We start from the raw sequence: 19,484 nt of genomic DNA, 5'->3' as shown, positions 1-19,484 counted from the left end.
TCCTCCACGCGCATAGTCATTCTGCAGCCCCCAAGAAACTTTCGTTCTCGTCTCTAACAGTCTTATATTCCCAATAGAATCAAAGTCGACAGAGACACTCAAGATCTTTTGCGTGTGGGAAGGTGGAAACAACATACTTGCTTTAGTGAAACGCTTTCGATTGACGTTTTCGCTTGGGAGGCAGCACGCTCGCTTTACACACTTATGACGTCGCGCTACCTCCTCCCTACGGTAAGAGAGAGAGAGAAAGGTTTAGTGAGACGAGATGTAGAGAGGTTGGCATAAGGTACCATCTACTCTGCGTCGGGGTTCGGGGAAGAGGGACAGAAAGAAGGAAGAAAAATGCCCATGATGGCTGACGATGATGAGGAAAGATGCGAAGCATCCCCATGGTCGGCGCCCTCACGTGCCCAATGACCCATGCCCTAGGCCTCACCTTTAGTCAGCGAGATGGCTTTGAAGTGACGTATCTGTATTGCCCCCTCTGCTTGTCTATGGAAACCCTGAAGATTGCCAATCAAGCTCCTTGGTTGTCACAATCTGTCACAATGCGCGCTAAGGATGCGGGCTTCGAATGAACGATTTCGACGTTGGGTTTTGTGAAGGCAGAGACGCCGGCAGAGAGCGCCGACCTTAGCGCCCCCGCGTTGCGTGGTCCGTGGGCGCCACAATGGCGTTACTCCGTAAAGGGGAATCGCAGTGTCAAGCCGTGTTGGGTGCGTTGGAGGCACGAACGGCTTCCTATTGCCTGGCTCTGTCATATTCGTGGCTTGGTGTTGGAGTGCAAATATCTGGAACATCATAAATGTCTAGGTTCCAGATGTTTTAAAGCGAAAGCTTCACTGGCCGCGAACGTTCGATCTTACCGTGGCGGTGCTCCGAGGAGGCACATGACGGTACAACGCGCGCCTCGTCGTGGATATTTCTCTCTCTCTCGCTCACTTGTCATTACTGCGCATGCGCCACCAGTAGGACCGAGCCACAGGTTTCCAGCTGCTGCGCAGCGCTGCGCCTTTCCGGCGCCGCCGTTTGGTATGACGTCACACCGCGTTCCTTGTGGTTGCGCTCGCCTCCATTCGCTTCACCTGCTGCGTCGCATGCCTGATAACATGTCGGAGGATTGAAAAGGAGAAGTCGCGTGCGCCGAAACCACAGTTCAGGCGGCAGTATGGACGGCGACAATTCTGATAAGCAGGAGGAGTCCTCGAATCGACATCGGAACGAGATGAAGTGGAAGTGAATCGCGCAGGAAACAGACGAACGACTGGCTAAACGCCGCAACATAGCTAGACAACCAGAACAACCTCGACTTGCAATCAAGATTAACCAAGGCTAACCACTTAGCCGAGCTTGGCCACTGCCAATTTTTTTGTTATCGGCTTGAGCACACAGCACGTACCATTCCAGACCGCGTGCTCAACGTTCCTCCTTTTTCCTCCAAGGTGAAGCGCTGGCTTCTACAAGCGCAGATTCATATCTATTGTTGGACCCTGCTTTGGAATGTATCACGACTGCTTTCTTTTAGCTAAGTCTTCGCGTCTTCACCGATGAAAGGAGTGCAACTACACTGACATAATCACTGACTGAATCACGCTGAAGATATGTATAGCCACCGTTGATATGGTGGTCACGAGTTTTATGTTCTCTCGGGAGGCAGTAGATAACTCGAGCCACGTTTCGAAGTAGAAACAAAAAAAGAACTACAATGACTCGTTAAGGAAAGCCAATCAACTATACTACCCCCTCCCCCACGGCCCCCAATACCTCCATTAGCACCGGCTTCTTTGCCAACCTCCCATAGTGAGTAAGCGCCATGGTATGATATGCAAGCACGGAAGCCGCCAATCCCACACTATGGGTGTTTGGACGCGCAATCAGAAAGACAAGAACAACGTGGTCGGCGCCCTAGTGGATGGTGGCCGTCTTTGCCAATTCCGCAGCCTTTACCAACACGCCCGCGTCCACGGCCAGGCCTGCTCACGCAATAAAGGTGGGAGCTCATCGCCACTCAGCTGCGAAGTCTGGCTCAAGACGCAAACAGATGTAAACGCAGTCTGGCAAGTGAGCCAAGCTCAAGCCATGCATGGTTATGTTTAAGACAATGTCTTCTTTGAGGACTACAGACGGGTTTGGCCTACGTGGAATCTGGGCACCTGTCTGGGCTCGTGGTAAAAAGAAAAAAGACAGCCCTCTCGCGCTTGCAGTGTTGTAGCGAGCCACAACAGGCATCGAAATGTAGGGAGAGGAATACGTCCGCCGCTTTGGGGAATCAAACTCGCTACCTCGGCCTCAGCAACGAAACGCGATATATCCACTGAGCAACCGCGTGTGCGTTCCTTTGGAGTTTAGCCGCACGTCCTGGTGTTAAAAGCCTTGATATCTAAAATTAAAGCACGCAAAACAGTTTCCTGTCCTTACGACGAGGAGTTAACCACATCGAAGATTGCCATCTTCACTGACTCCGAGTCCTTAGCAGATTGCAACGCAGTCAGATAGATTGCCCAGTTGTGACTACTCTGCCGACAAAAATGTATAAAGTGGGGATCTCTCGTTGGTTATTGGATACCTTCACACGCAGTGATCGCCGGCAATGAATACTCTAACCGGCTGGCTTTGATCTGGGCTGATAACTGCTGCGTCCACCCTGAAATTTGTGCATGCTTGATGCTGCTCGTATGCCGATTCGTCACCAACTACTCGAGTAGCATCGAGACCAGTGCGGCGTAAATGAAACGTAAATTGCCGCCCTACTTCGTGGTCGGAGCTTACCTTGTCGCGCCATGTTGGTGTTGCGAATGTTTATATGCTTATATGAAAAGCTTATACCGAAAAGGACGTGCGGCCAGTCCATCGTGTACGTCTAGCGGCCGCTGCGAGACACTTCAGCATCTGATTGCACATAGCAGTTTTTTAGTGAGGGACTCTTATCTCCTTGGCCTGCGGTGTACGACACTCTGCGACACTCTACCCCAGTGGATGGGCGTGTCGGCGCGATCAGTCTCTTCCCACTCTCCTGGCTTTTCTAGAAGCAGGTAACTTAGGTTCAGGTTGACGATACCTCAGACGCTGTTTATTTTAACATTTTTAGTTGCGTGACCTGCAGTGACCAGCCCTACTGTTCGTGACCTGGACTGTGTGTTCTACTTCATTTCCCTAGCTTTGTTGTCTTGCTCCTCCTTTCCTCTTACCTCCGCTTCAACCTATCTACTATTTGTAGATTTCTGTTTACCCCTTCCTGAGGAGTACGCAGGCGTAGTGCCCCTTGCGGTGGCAGTTGCCAGTCTTCTCCTCGCATTCCCTTTCATGTCAAGTGTGTATATGTTTTCAAAACAAAGAATAATAATAATAATAATAATAATAATAATAATAATAATAATAATAATAATAATAATAATAATAATAATAATAATAACCGCCGTGGTTGCTCAGTGACTATGGTATTGGGCTACTGAGCACGAAGCTGCGGTATCGAGTCCCGGCCGCGGCGGCCGCACTTCTATGGGGTCGAAATGCGATAGCACCCGTGTAGTTAGATTTAGGTGAATCTTAAAAAACCTCAGGTGGTCGACATTTCCGGAGTCCTCCATTATGGCGTGCCTCATAATCAGAAAGCGGTTTCCTTTTAATCTTTTCAAACAGTATTAATACAATATAAACAATAACATCTTTTAACAATATATAAACAATATATTCTTTTTAAACATTATTGATAGTAATAATAATTATCGACCATACAGACGCGCCTTACTCGCTGCACTTGCCAAAAGGACATTTGTTTGAGTATTCACTGTGAAAACTGCGATGCATGGCGTTTTTTAGCTATAGTAATGACGGGAACAAACCTAGACATGTTTGATGCCTTCGGTGCGACACCAGAAGTGAGGGGGTGTGATGCTCAGAAGGACGGAAAAAGATAAAATTGCCAAAGCAGATTTCCAGGCCTTTCCGGAAATAAAGAAGAAGAGAAAGGTAAAGGCAAGGTAAAGGAATGGTTTTACAGGCAAGCGGAACAAAACAATGCAGGGGATGATGGTCAAGGCGCGTTCTTAGCTACATTCTGAAGCAGCAATTAGCTTGGCCCACCCCCAGATTTCAAGTTGGCCCACCCTTAAATTGAAGTTGAACCGCCCCGTAGGTTCAAGTTTAGCCACCCTCACATTTCAATTGGCCCACTCCCAAATTTCCTGCCAATCCACCCCCTAATATAAGTTGGCGCACTCCCATTTAAGTTTGCCCATTCACATATTTCAAATTGACCCACCCCCAAAATTAGGTAGGCCCACGTTCAACTTTCAAGTTGGCCCACCCCAAATATATTTTGGCCTATGCTCAAATTTCAAGTTGCCCCCCCCCCAAATTTAAATTGGCCCACCGTCAAACTTCAAGTTGGCCCACCGCTACTATAAGTAAGATTCGTAAGATCTTGATGGGTGCTAGTTGGTTCATATTTCGAACTGAGGTTAAACAGCGCGACTAAAACAAGGACCCAAGGAAACAAATACGACAGACAAGTGCTGGCTGCCAACTTTATTCAGCACCTTTATAATCTTATTCAGCATGCCTATGCTGAATAAGGTATATATGGCTGATGAATTTCAAATAAACTTTTAGCTGGCAGTAAGCACTTGTCTGTGGTATTTGTTTCCTTGTGGCCTCGTTTATTCGCCCTGTTTAACTTCAGTTTTACTATAAACTTCACGCATTTTCCAAACAGCACTATATATCTCTAATGGTACAGTTATCTTAATTTTTTGCTTTACATTGTTCGTTATAGCTTAAAAGCATGCAATCATGTAAATGTACGCTATCATAATGACTACATGTCTTAACTTTATAAATTACGTATTTTTGTGCACACCCAAGGCATTAGACTTTTCGCATGACAGGGCTGGGAAGCTCGCCAAAGAATGCATGCGCATTAAGACAATGTGAATTATAGTAACTAATATTAGCATATAGGTACAACTCACCAGTAAGTTACCAGGCAGCAAGGACGTAACATTATGTTTCCAATGCGAACAATGGCGAAACACCCCCAGGTTAGATGCAATTTCTATGAGGAGTACAGCGAAGTTCGGATCCAATCGGTAGGCTGTAATATTCCGACTATCCACACCGCTGCAGCCACGCTAGTCGGGGCGGCTTACTGCTCTCCTTTTGCCAGCGTGATTGTGGGCATTCGCATCAACTGCAAACGGCAGAAAACAGAGATAAAGCTTCTCGTCCTGCCGGTACGTCTTTTAAGGTAATCTGTATATCGGACATAAATGTACGTCACAAATGCAAAATTAGCCACAAAAGTCTTTAACATATAGAGACGAGACTCTGTTGCTAGCGATCGAACGAAACAGGCCAATGTCATTAGAATAATGCGATCGCCCGTCGCTTTCGGCACACTGCCGAAAAATTCTCGAAGGCCTTGTGGCTACTGGCCATGAAGTCCGCACGGGCACTGCCTATCACGTGGGCCATAGGTAAGTATGCGCAAACAGTGCCACTATAGGAAGGTAAACTGACCGCACGATAGCCTCGTGATAGCACTGTTCACTCTACGTTCAGTGTCACGAATCCAGGTGCTCAAATAAAAACAAATTGCAACGGGATCACTCCGAAACGTGAGACCAAACTATTGAAGAATAGGCGTAAATTTCACTCAGTTCAACAATGATATAGACTTGAACGTTGCCTGTGTAAGTATATAGTCTGATTATTTGAACGCAGAATATATATTGCCTTATAAATAAATACACTATGCTTGTATTTACATACGACTAAATAAATTTGGAATAATTGATTGAGACGTGCAGTTCCGATGCTTGTCTAATGCATGGAGCAGATAAAGTAGTCATTTATTATGTCAGAATCGATGCCAAGATAGCGGAAAGGAAGGGGTAGAGGTTGTTGTCACAGGTTCGTTTATACCAAGTTATCTGCTACATCAACAGTTTATAAATACGGAAAGGGCACGTTATTGGCGTATACACGTATTACACTCCCCGCCTCCGTGGCTACGCCCATGTCGGCCACACTTGACCCGCTAAGCACCCTCGACGAAACTTATTCATGTGACGGCGGATGCTATGATCCATCATTCCGAACAGCAATCGGCAGAATTTTGGTGGACCCGGCCCAACTTGGGCACACCTTATGTCTCTGGTGTTCTCCACCAAAACAAATGGCAAGCTCTAGATTTTTCGCTCGATTGCCGTGAATCATCTGGCTGTATCCTAGAATTCTAGGTGGTATTCGGGCTCTAGTGTAAGTAGTATAAAAACACAGCAGTCAAGTGAGGATGACACATGTTTGGTTGAGCTGGATACACGATGGAAATAAAGACATGAAGTTGTCATATCCCATTTTGATTTTCTCACTCTCTTCTGCATCCTAGTTAGAATGCCGAAATTCTCCCATTTCTCCTTACCTCGCGTAGCAGGTGTAGGCGAACGCCACCACGTCAGAAAACGTCTCTGATTTTATGTACATAACAATGCCCCTACAGAACATTTCTCTTCCTGTAGGACTGTTTGATAAACTTCTTGTAATACTACGCAAGGAAACTGATACGCATTAGGAAGGTGCAAGTACGGGTTACATTCAAGGCATATGGTGGTGGTGGTGGTGGTGGTGAATTGTAGCAACAGGCGGGTTTAGCCTGGCGAACAAGGCCGGCAATTGCTCCGCCCGAGCGTCTCGCACAATACCGCTGAAGGGTTTCACCATATGTCCATCAGACCGGTCTCCTTTAAAAAGTCGATGAGGAGACGTGAAGTTTCTTTGCGGGCTATAACTGATCCCTCGGGAAATATAAGGTCTTGCAGGCGTGCATGCGGAAGGTCCTTGTTTTGCAGATTTTTCAGGAGAGTGTCTCTTTCATCTTGGAATTGCTGGCAGTACCAAAAAAGTGCTCAATGTCTCCTGTCTCGTTGCATGCCGTACAGTTCGAAGAATTGATTCAAGGCATAGCTTAGATACCAGGAAACATTCTTCCAGTGCACGAGTGTCGCGGAAAACAAGTCGACAGAGCCACCTAAAAATGCTTACCATTTGGAATGCGAAAGCATTGTAGTCCCTTCGGTTAAATGCCTTTTTCCGCATGTCCCTTGTACGCGCGAGCTCTCGGCTGCGTTCTAACTGCGTCTCGGTAAGGCCAAATCAAAAGATGCCGAGCATTCAACATGCTCGCTTGTCCGCGAGGAATGACGGGTGCCATGATGCACGCACTAGGCACATCTTCCGTCAGCTGGAGCATGCGACTTCAAGCACGCTCGTCACGCATCTCGGAGGACAGAGATCGATTCTCAACCAGACGAGAATTTCATTTGAAAAGGCTATAATTTACTTTGTGCACAGGAACCACCCTAAGCATTGTGAGGTCTATCCGAACATTTTATGACTAACTTTACTAGTGCTACTTTCTTTTAGGCACACTTCGGGCAGGCTCGTGTAGACAAGTGTAGTGCCGGGCAGAGGCTATTATGCCGTGTGCTCCACTTGGGTCACTGGGATGAAGCCAACTAGAGCAAACAGCGGGTCGTTCACGAATAAGCAGACAGAAAACGCGTGAGTCCGCACTTCACCTGACTTCGAATCTACTGGCTACGTATGTGCCCCTGTCTGAGATTTGAGTGAATGGGTGAAGAGACTTTATTGCAGGTCCGGCGAGGACTCGAACTCGGCGCGCACCAGGCTAGTCCCACGTCGGGACCGGCTGTTCTAGAGTGGGGTAACGTAGAAGTGAGTCCCCCACCTCGTTGATGAACAAAGGGTATTTCGACCCGCACTCCTAGGGCATGTGCGCTAGAGTGGAGGTCTGCCCGCCGGACGGGCAGGCGTCGTCCCGATGTACGTTGGCGTCGAGCGGCTGTAACGCGACATCATCACTTGGTCACGTCAGTGTCCTGGCCATGCGATGTTAGCGCCGGTTGCGAGATTTTCTTGCGATAACTATATATATCAGCAAAGGTGTAAGCACAATCCGCGACTATTTCCGACGTAGTTCACAAGAACGTTCGTTTGAGCGGTTCCGTTGGAGCCGACCATGTAACCTAACGCCAACCTTATCGACACAGTGCTACCTCCCTTATGATTCGGGGTAAGTGCAATGATATTGTCCACCTGTTTGCGAGAACTTGCGTGAAGTGTAAATTGCAAGCGCAAATGAGGAAGGAAGTTTGTCGCCAGTGCAGAATTTATATCCTAACATTGCTGTCTTTGGTAACGAGAGGCCACAAATGGGAAGTTGGAGTTGAAAATGACGGCCAAGTGAATTTCAGAATTTGATAATGTTTCACCATCCTTCGCGCGCATAGTCAGGCTGCAGCGTCCAAGAAGCTTTCCTTCCCTTCTTTTAACAGTCTAATACGCCCAACAGAAAAAAAGTCGGGAGGGTCACTTAAAACGGGTTACGTGTGGGTATGCGAAAGCAACATAGTTGCCTTAGTGAAATGCTTTCGATTGACGTTTTCAACTGGGAGACAGCGCGCTCCCTTTACACAGTCATGACGTCGCGCTACTTCCTCCCTATTGTCTGTAAGAGAGAAAAAGGTTTAATGGTATGAAATGCAGAGAGGTCCACCTGAGGTACATAGCTCTAGCCGGCTGCTGTGCGTTGAGAAAAGGGGAAGAGGGACAGGAACAAGGAAGAAAAAGGCACGTGATGAGTCACATATGATGAGGAAAGAGGTAAAGCATCCGCATGGTCTGCGCCCTCACGTACCCAATTACGCATGCACTAGGCCTCACCTTTAGTCAGCAAGATGGCTACGAAGCGGCGTACCTATATGCCCACTCTGCTTGTCTGTTGAGAACCTGAAGCTTGTACATAAAGCTCCTTGGTTGTTACAATCTCGCCGCAATCGCCATGCGCGCTAAGGATGCGGGATCCGATGGAACGATTTCGACGTTCTGCTTTGTGAAGCCCTGGAAGCAAGGGCGCACATTTAGAGTCTCTCGGGCCTACCCTGTGCAATTAGAGAAAAATACTGTCGTCACATCTAATTACGGCCCCAGAATGTGAAGCGAACGCAAGATGGCGGTGTGCATTACAAAAGGATATGGTGCAGATTATACCTTGTGTGAGGTGGATAGGAACAAGTTATCGTTAATTGTATCTGTGGTGTATGTTCTCACCAAACCCGGAGTAATCACATCGTGTGGGCCACTCCAGTAGTGAAACACTTCCTAGAAGTCACGCGGGCCCCGGTGGTTACGTTGGAACTTTCGACGCGTCCTGTATAAAAGCCGACTCACTTAATTTAACCGCATATGAGATTTCGACGATCGCCGACAGTGCTCGCCGCTATCGTATTGACTTGAGTGTCACTTGCTTTTATGGGCGCAGGATAGTAAAAGGTAAAAAGGAAGTTCCATTGGTTTTTGAAAGTTTTCATGTTGTGTTCGTCACTGGCACTACAACGTGACAGTAATACGCAATGTGCGCATATTATAATCCGGCCTCTGTTAAAATCCTACTACGGGGACCAAGACCATGTCGTCGCTGACGAATCTGTCTTAAAAAGTACAGCGATGGAATCAACGCCCACTCTGGAACTGGTGCCAAGTGTATATCCCTCCAGTTTCTAGCAGATGTTCACAGGAAAGCTTTGAATTGGCCCCCTGTAGGACGCCGCCTAGGACTTAGTTGTGACCCGCTAAGCGAAACCTGCGTGCAACTTTCTGGGCTTATGATCGAACTATTGAAGATTGGCGACAAAAAAAAAAAAAGATGAGACCAAACTACTGAACAATCGGCGTAAATTGCAGTCAGTTCGACAATGATATAGACTTGCCTGTGTAGGTATATGATCTGATTAAATGTACGCAGAATATATATTGTCTTTTAAATAAATGCCCTGCACTTGTACTTATTCAGTAGTAAATTTTTATGGATTATTTGATGGAGACGTACAGTTGCGATGCTTTTCTAATGCATGGAGCAGATAAAGTAGTCGTTTAGTATGTCAGAATCGATGCCAAGGTAGCGGAAAGGAAGGGGTAGGTGGTGTTGTCACAGGTTCTTTTATACCAAGTTATCGGGTACATAAACATTTTGGAAAGGTGGAAGGGGCACGTCATTGGCCTACACTCATATTCTACTCTCCGCCTCCTTGGCTACGCCCATGTCGGCCACACTTGACCCGTGAAACGCCCTCGACGAAACCAAGTCTTGTGATGGCGGATGCTATGATTCATTATTCCGAACAGCAATCATCAGCAACCTCGTGGACCCGACCCAACTTAGGCACACGTTATTTCTCTGGTGTTCTCCACTGAAACAAATTTCAAGCTCTAGATTTCTTGTTGGATTGCCGTGAATCATCTGGCTGTATCCTAGAATTCTAGGTGGTATTCGGGCTCTAGTGTAGGTAGTATAAATACACAGCAGTCACGTTAAGATGAGACATGTTTGGGCGAGCTGGATATAGGATGGAAATAAAGACATGAATTTGTCTGATCCTATTTTGGTTTTCTTACTCTCTTCTGCATCCTAGTTAGAATGCCTTAATTTTGCTATTTCCCCTTACCTCGCGTAGCAGGATGTTGGCGAACGCTACCGCTTCAGAAAACGTCCCTGATTTTAACTAAATAACTATGTCCCTACAGGACATTTCTCGTCCTGTAGCACTGTTTCATAAACTACTTTTAATACCACGCAAGGAAACTGTTGCGCATTAGGAAGGTGCAAGTACGGCTTACATTCACGGCATGGCTTAGCTCCCAGGATAAATTTTTACAGTGCGCGAGTGTCTCGGAAAACAAGTCGACAGATGCACCTAAGTATGCTTACGTGTCGGAATGTGAAAGCATTGTAGTCCCTTCGGTTAAATGCATCTTTCCGCACGTCCCTTGTCCGCGCAAGCTCTTGGCTGCGTTCCAACTGCGTCTCGGTAAGGCCAAATAAAAAGGCGCCCAGCGCCTCAACCTGCTCGCTTGCCCGCGAGGAATGACGGGTGTCATGATGCACGCACTAGGCACATCTTCCGTCAACTGGAGCACGCGACTGGAATAACGCTCGTGAGGCATCCCGGAGGACAGAGCTCGATTCTCACTCAGAAGAAAATTTCATTTTCGAAGGTATTAATATACTTTTTTACAGGAACCACCCTGGGCAATGTGAGGTCAATCCGAGCAATTTATGACTTACTTTACTATTGCTACTTTTACGCGCACTTCCGGCAGGCTCGTGTACACTAGTGTAGTGCCGGGCAGAGGCTATCATGCCGTGTGCTCCACTTGGCTCACTGTGCTGTAGCCAACCAGACGAGACAGCGCGTCGTTTATGAATCAGCGGACAGAAAGCGCCTGACTCCGCACTTCACCTAACTTCGAACCTACTGGCTACGTATGTGCCCATGCCTGAGACTTGAGTGAATGAGCGAAGAAACTTTATTGCAGGTCCGGCGAGAACTCGAACTGGTCGCGCACCCGGCTTCTCCGACGTCGGGACCGGCTTGTCTAGCCCACCTGCCCAATCGCGAGCACGCCGGGCACCCAGGATTTGCTTGTCTAGAGCGGGGTAACGTAGAAGCGAATCCTACGCCACCTTGATGAACTAGGGGTATGTCTACACGCACTCCCAGAGCATGTGCGCTAGAGTGGAGGTGTGCCCGCAGAACTGGCAGGCGTCGTCGCGATTTACGTCGGGACCGAGCGGCTGCAACGTGACCTCATCACTCCGTGACGTGAGTGTCCTTGCCATGTGATGTTAGCGCCGGATGCCGGCTTTTCTTTCCCTAACAATATATATTAGGAATAGTATAAGCATATTCAGGGAATATTTCCGACCTAGTTCACAGACTATCAACGATACACTGCTAGCAGTCGCATTGGAGCCAACCATCTAATTTAACGCCAAGCTTATCCACACAGTGCTACCGCGCTTCCGTTTCTGGTTATATGCGAGGATATTGGCCATCTTTTTGTGAAAACTTGTGTAAAAGTAAACTGGAAGCAGAAGTGAAGGATGAAGCTGGTTGCCAGTGCAGAAGTTTTATCATAATTGTCCGTTCTGACTAGTGAAAGGCCAGAAATGTAGAAATGGAGTTGAAAATGATGGTCAAGTGCATTGTAGGATTTGTTAACTTTTCACCATCCTTCACGCGCATAGGCAGGCTGCAGCGTCCAAGAAGCTTTTGTTCCCTACTTTTATCAGTCTAGTATGCCCAACAGAGACAAAGTCAGGAGGGACACCTAAAACCGGTTGCGTGTGCGAATGCGAAAGCAACATACTTGCTTTAGTGAAACGCTTTCGATTGACGTTTTCGATTGGGAGGCAGCGGGCTCCCCTTATACACTCATGACGTCACGCTACTCCCTCCCTGTGGCTTCTAAGAGAGAAAAGGGTTTGAAGATACGAAATGCAGAGCGGCCGGCCTTAGGTTCCTACCTCTAGTCGTATACTTTGCGTACGGGGAAGCGGAAGAGGGACAGAAATAAGGAACAAAAAGGCCCATGACCTATGATGATGGTGAGGAAAGATGTAAAGCATCCCCATTGTCTGTGCCCTTACGTGCCCAATGACGCATGCACTTTGCCTCACGTTTAGTGAGCAAGATGGGTGCGAAGGTACGTATCTATTTTGCTCACTGTCCTTGTCTATTGAAAACCTGGAGCTTGCCAATCAAGCTCGTTGGTTCTCAGAATCTTGCCCCAATCGCTATGCGCGCGAAGGATACGGGCTCCGAATGCATGTTTTCGAAGTTGGGCTTTGTGAATGCCTGCAACCAAGTGCGCAAAAGGATACCCTCTCACTCCTACGCGGCGCAATTAGGGAAAAATAGCGTCACCACATATAGTTACGGCCCCGCAATGTGAAGCGATCACAAGATGGCGGTGTGCAGTAAAAAGGAAATAGTGCAGATTATATTGTATGTAAGTTGAAGAGGAACAAGTTGTGTTGTGTACATTCACAAGTAGCACATAGTTTTTCCGGAACTGGTATTTCGCCAGCTAAGCTAACGTTATCGCTGAGCGCAAAAAACGCGTCCGCTTGAGTTGGAACTTGCTGGAACGTTATCGCTAATTGTATCTGTTGTGTATGTTCTCGGCGAACTTGGGGTAAATAGATTGTATGCGTTACTCTAGTTGTGCAACACTTTTTCGAAGGCACGCGGACACCAGCGGTTACGCTGGAACTTTCGACGAGTCACGTGTAAAAGCAGGCTCACTTAATTTACACGCGGATGTTATTTCGACGGTCGCCGACTGTGTTCGCCACTATGGTATGGCTTTGAGTGTCACTTGCTTTCGTGGGCGCAGGTTAGCCAAAAATAAAAAAAGAAGTTCCACTCGTGATAGACAGTTTTCATATTGTGTTCGTCACCATCGCTACAACCTGACAGTATTGCGCAATGCACGCATGTTATAAAATCCGCGCTCCATTAGAATCCCCCCACGGGAGCCAAGGCAATGTCGTTGGTGACGGATCTGTCTGAAAAAGTACAGCGATGGATTCAACGCGCACTCCGGAAGTGGTGCCAAGTTTATATCCCTCCATTTCGTCGTGGATTTTCACTGGAAAGCTTTGAATTGTCCCCTTGTAGGACGCCGCCTAGGACTTAGTTGTGTCCAGCTCAGCGAAACCCGCGCCCTAATTTCTGGGCTTGTGACCGAACTTTTGAAGATTGGTGGAAAGGAAATCACTCAGAAACTCCTCCGGGAGTTCTCTAAGTATGCGTAACCGTTGCGCCAATTGCTCATCTCCGCGCAGCTGGCGTCATATTCACTGTTATTAAACTTGATCCCACAAGTACGGAAGACATCGCTACCGCGACGCGTACTGCTGATGACGGCGGCGCAAGGTGCATTGATGACGCATGCAGAATACTTGAAGGTGGCGGTGCCTGGTGCGATGATGACGTTTCTATCATTGTAAACCTGGTATCGCTGTTGAGCGCCTTGTGCTTTCCCGTCGAGACATTATGAACCGTGATCAACCCTACTCCTGTGGCGGCTTCGTATGGAACGACCACGCACACCATACGTTGAAAGGGATCGGCAATGCGGACAGAGAGTACCGACTGCTGATAGCGTCACACGGTCTGTTCTCGCAGTTTGGCGTTGAAGAGAGACGTGAAGGCCCATATCTTGATCATTTCACGCGAAGGGGGCAAGGTGCGGCACGTGCTCACACATTTGTGGGTCGCTTTATTCGAGTTGAAGCGACAGGCCGCAGGAAGGTAAAGTCGCTCACTGCTGCAGGCTCCCTTTGAAAGCGATCACCCTAAGTGACGGAAGGTTTTTCTCGTTGGGTAAGCATAGAAACGGTCCCGCATTTAAAGCCTCATCAGGTGGTTACGAGTGTGTAACGCGAAGTTTTGTGCTTTCAAATGTTAAATACGGGATTTCAGGTGCCGAAACCACGACCTGATAATGAGGCGCGCCGTAGTACGGGACTCCGGAATTTTTTGGACCACCTAGGATTCTTTAACTTGCACACGGGTGTTTTCGTATTGCGCCGCCATCGAAATGCCGTCGCCGCGGCCGTGGTTCGATCCCGCGGCCTTATTCTTAGCAACCCAACATCGTAGCCAATAAGGATCCACGGTGGGTGTTCTATTCGTTAACTGCAGTGCTGGCTAGGCATTCTCTCTGTGGATCTCAAGGTTGCCAAACCTCTTGGTGGGTCGAAAGGCCCTGCTGCGTCAATGACATTACAGTGCAAATGATATTTCATAGCGTTCTAGCTGAAACTATACTACATGGCCATGGAGCTGCAGTGGCGTGCTTGCGCTTCGAGAATACACCACACGTATTTATTTTTCTCGTCTTTCGCATCCGGCACCAAGACGCCGGCAGCGAGCGCCGACACCAGCGCCCCCGCGTTGCGCTGTCGGTGGGCGCTACAATGGCGTCGCGCCGTCAAGGTGGAATTACACAGTCAAGCCATGTTGGGCGTGTTGTTGGCACGAAAGCCTTCTTATTGCCTGGCTCTGTCTTAGTCACGGCTTGGTGTTGGAGCGCAAATATTTGGAACTCTAGCAAAGTCAAGGTTCCCCAGGCTGTTGTTTTTGTTATCGCCTCCAACATACGGCAAGTACCATTTCAGAGCGCGTGCCCGCCGTTCCTCTTTTTTTCAGCCCAGGAAAAACTCTGGCTTCTAAATGCCCGGATTCATATTTTTTGGTGGAACCCACTTCGGGACTCCTCAGGAAGGTCACATTTGTGAATCGTTGTCCTTTAGCGATGCCTTCGCGTCTTCTCACCGAAAGGGATCGGAATCGCGTGAATCGCGTGAAAGGAATCGCGTGGAGGATATCCATAGCCATCAATAATGTGGTGGTGACGAGTACGAAGCTCTGTAGGGACGCTGTAGCTAACATGAGCCACGTATCGAGGGAACAGCAACAACAACTTGTATAGGAAAGCCAACTAACCATACCGCCCCTTCGCCACAGAGTCCTCTCATTCCTGCCGGCTTCTTTGCCGGCGGTAATACCATGGCGGTGAGCGCCATGGTATGATGAGTAAGGAAGCAAACAAATAACGTCCGCCAATCCCACACTGTGGGTATGAGCGACGGGCACTTAGAATAACAAACAGAACAACGTGTTTGGCGCTCTACTGGATGGTGGCCACCTTCGTTAATTCCGTAGCCTTTAACAACACGCCCGCGTCCATGGCCATGCCGGCTCTCGCAATAAATGTGGGAGCTCATCGCCACTAGGCGATGTCTCCCACGTCTCTAATAACTATAAGTATGTCTATAACTATGTCTATAACTATGTCTATAACTATGTCTATAACTATGTCTCTCTAGGACATTTCTCTTCCTGCAGAACCATTCGATAAACTACTTGTAATACCACGCCCGGAAACTGATGCGCATTAGGAACGTGCAAGTACGGGTTACATTCACAGCATGTAGCTTAGATCCCAGGAGAAATTTTCACAGTGCACGAGTGCCTCGGAAAAGAAATGTGGACAGTGGCACCTGAGATTCCTTACGTGTATGAATGCGAAAGCATCATATTCCATTTGGTTAAATGCTTTTTCCGCACGTTCCTTGTCCGCGTAGGCTCCTGCCTGCATTCTAACTGCGCCTCGAAAGACCCTCGGTAAGGCCAAATCAAATGGCGCCAAGCGCCTCAACGCGCTCGCTTGCCCGCGCAGAATGGCGAGTGCCATGACGCATGCACTAGGCGCATCTTTAGTCACACGGATCATGCGACGGGAAGCACGCTTCTCTCGCACCCGCCGGACAGAGCTCAATTCCCACCCAGACGAAAAAAAGGCATTAAATTACTTTGTTTACAGGAACCACACTGAGCAATGAGACATCAATCCGAGATCTACGGCTGACTTTACTAGTCCTACTTTGTTTTACGGGCACTTCGGGTAGGCTCGTATACACGAGTGTAGTGCCGGGCAGAGGCTATGATGCCGTGTGCTCCACTTCGGTCAATGGGCCAACCAAACCAGACAGTGCTTCGTTTATTACTCAGCAGACAGAAAGTGTCTGACTCCACACTTCACCTGACTTCGCACCTATTGGCTACGGATGTGCCCCTGCCTGAAGCTTGATTGGATGAATGAAGAAACTTTATTGCAGGCCCGGCGAGGACTCGATCTCCTCGCGCACCCGGCTAGTCCCACGTCGGGACCGGCAGATCTAGCCCACCGGCCCTGTCGCGAGCACGCCGGACATCCAGGATTTGCTTGTCTAGAGTAGGGCAACCTAGGAGCGAGTCACACACCTCCTTGATGTACTTGGGGTATGTCGACCCGCACTCCCAGAGCATGCGCGCTAGAGTGGTGTTCTGCCCGCAGGACGGGCAGGCGTCTTCGCGATGTACGTCGGGGTGGAGTGGCTGCAACGTGACCTTATCACTTGGTCGCGTGAGTTTCCCTGCGATGTGATGTTAGCAACGGAGTACGCACTTTTCGCTTCACAGAGCACATAAGGCTTTCGCACTAACAATGTAAGAACATATAGCATATAGGCGCAATAAGCCGATATTGCGCCGTATTTCACAGATCCTGAATGGATGGTGAGTCCTATTGTGTCATTGGGGCTAAAAACGTAACATAACGCCCCGCTTAGCCATCATACATGTTATTTCACTTTAATCTGCTTCAACCTACGTAAATAAACCTTAATATTCGCGTAATTTATCTTAATCACCCTTGTGCACCTTATTACAACATGGAGATTGTGCCAGGTCGACCGGCTGCAACGTTACCTCATCGCTTGGTCACGCCTGCTTCCTTGCCATGCGATGCTAGCGCCGGACTTTTCGCCCCAACAATATATATCAGACGTAGTATGGGCGCAATCACAGATTCTCCAAGAAGGAGGAGGGTACGTATTGCATTGGAGCCAACAATCTAACCTTACGCCCCGCTTATCCACACAGTGCTGCCGCGCTTCCGTTTCTGGCTACATGTAGTTATATAGGTCATCTGTTTGTGAGAATTTGTGCAAAATTAAAGTGCAAGCAGAAACATACGATGCAGTTATTTGCCTGTGCAGAACTTTTATCCTAATATGCCTGTTGTGAATAAAAAGAGGCCACAAATGGGAAATTCGAGTTCGAAATGATGGCCAACTGCAATTATGGGTTTGTTAATATTTCACCATCCTCCAAGCGCATAGTCATTCTGCAGCCTCCAAGAAACTTTCGTTCCCGTCTCCTAACAGTCTTATATTCCCAATAGAATAAAGTCGACAGAGACACTCAAGATCTTTTACGTGTGGGAAGGCGGAAACAACATACTTGCTTTAGTGAAACGCTTTCGATTGACATTTTCGATTGGGAGGCAGCGCGCTCGCTATATACACTTATGACGTCGCGCTACCTCCTCCCTATGGTATGAGAGAGAGAGAAAGGTTTAGTGAGACGAGATGTAGAGAGGTTGGCATAAGGTACCATCTACTCTGCGTCGGGGGACGGGAAAGAGGGACAGAAAGAAGGAAGAAAAATGCCCATGATGGCTAACGATGATGAAGAAAGATGCGAAGCATCCCCATAGTCTGCGCCCTCACGTGCCCAATGACGCACGCCCTAGGCCTCACCTTTAGTCAGCGAGATGGCTGCGAAGTGACGTATCTATATTGCCCCCTCTGCTTGTCTGATGAAAACCTGAAGATTGCCAATCAAGCTCCTTGGTTGTCACAATCTTGCCCCGATCGCCATGCGCGCTAAGGATGCGTGCTTCGAATGAATGATTTCGACGCTAGGTTTTGTAAAGGCAGAGACGCCGGCAGAGAGCGCCGACCTTAGCGCCCCCGCGTTGCGGGGACGGTGGGCGTCACAATGGCCTTACTCCGTAAAGAGGAATCGCAGTGCCAAGCCGTGTTGGGTGCGTTGGAGGCACGAACGGCTTCCTATTGCCTGGCTCTGTCATAATCGTGGCATGGTGTTGGAGTGCAAATATCTGGAACCCCATAAATGTCTAGGTTCCAGATGTTTTAAAGCGAAAGCTTTACTGGCCGCGAGCTTGCGATTTCGCCGTGGCGGTGCTCCCAGAAGGCACATGACGGCACAACGCGCGCCTCGTCGTGGATATTTCTCTCTCTCTCGCTCACTAGTCATTACTGCGCATGCGCCACCAGTAGCACCGAGCTACAGGTGTCCAGCTGCTGCGCAGCCCTGCGCCTTTCCGGCGCCGCCGTTTGGTATGACGTCACACCACGTTCCTTGTGGTTGCGCTCGCCTCCGCTTGCTTCGCCTGCTGCGTCACATGCCTGATAATACGTCGGAGGATTGAAAAGGAGAGCTCCCATGCGCCGCAACCACAGTTCAGGCGGCAATATGGACGGCGACAATTCTGATAAGCAATAGGAGTCCTCGAATCGACATCGGAACGAGATGAAGTGAAAGTGAATCGCCCAGGAAACAGACGAACGACTGGCTAAACGCCGCAACATAGCTAGACAACAAGAACAACCTCGACTTGCAATCAAGATTAACCAAGGCTAACCACTTAGCCGAGCTTGGCCACTGCCAATTTTTTTGTTATCGGCTTGAGCACACAGCACGTACCATTCCAGACCGCGTGCTCACCGTTCCTCCTTTTTCCTCCAAGGTGTAGCGCTGGCTTCTACAAGCGCAGATTCATATCTATTGGTGGACTCTGCTTTGGAATTCATCACGAATTCTTTCTTTTAGCTACGTCTTCGCGTCTTCACCGATGAAATGAGTACAACTACACAGACATAATCACTGACTGAATCACGCAGATTTGTATAGCCACCGTTGATATGGTGGTGACGAGTTTTAGGTTCTCTCGGGAGGCAAGTAGATAACTCGAGCCGCGTTTCGAAGTAAGAACCACAAGAACTACAACAACTCGTTAAGGATAGCCAACCAACTATACCACCCCCTCCCCCACGGCCCCCAATCCCTCCATTACCACCGGCTTCTTTGCAAACCTCCCATAGTGGGTAAGTGCCATGGTATGATATGCAAGCAAATAAGCAAGCAAGCAAATAATATCCGCCAATCCCACACTGTGGGTGTTTGGACGCGCAATCAGAATAACAA

Source organism: Dermacentor albipictus, chromosome 8 (genome assembly GCF_038994185.2).
Source record: "Dermacentor albipictus isolate Rhodes 1998 colony chromosome 8, USDA_Dalb.pri_finalv2, whole genome shotgun sequence".
NCBI classification, from domain to species: domain Eukaryota; kingdom Metazoa; phylum Arthropoda; class Arachnida; order Ixodida; family Ixodidae; genus Dermacentor; species Dermacentor albipictus.
This window is presented reverse-complemented; position numbering follows the sequence as displayed.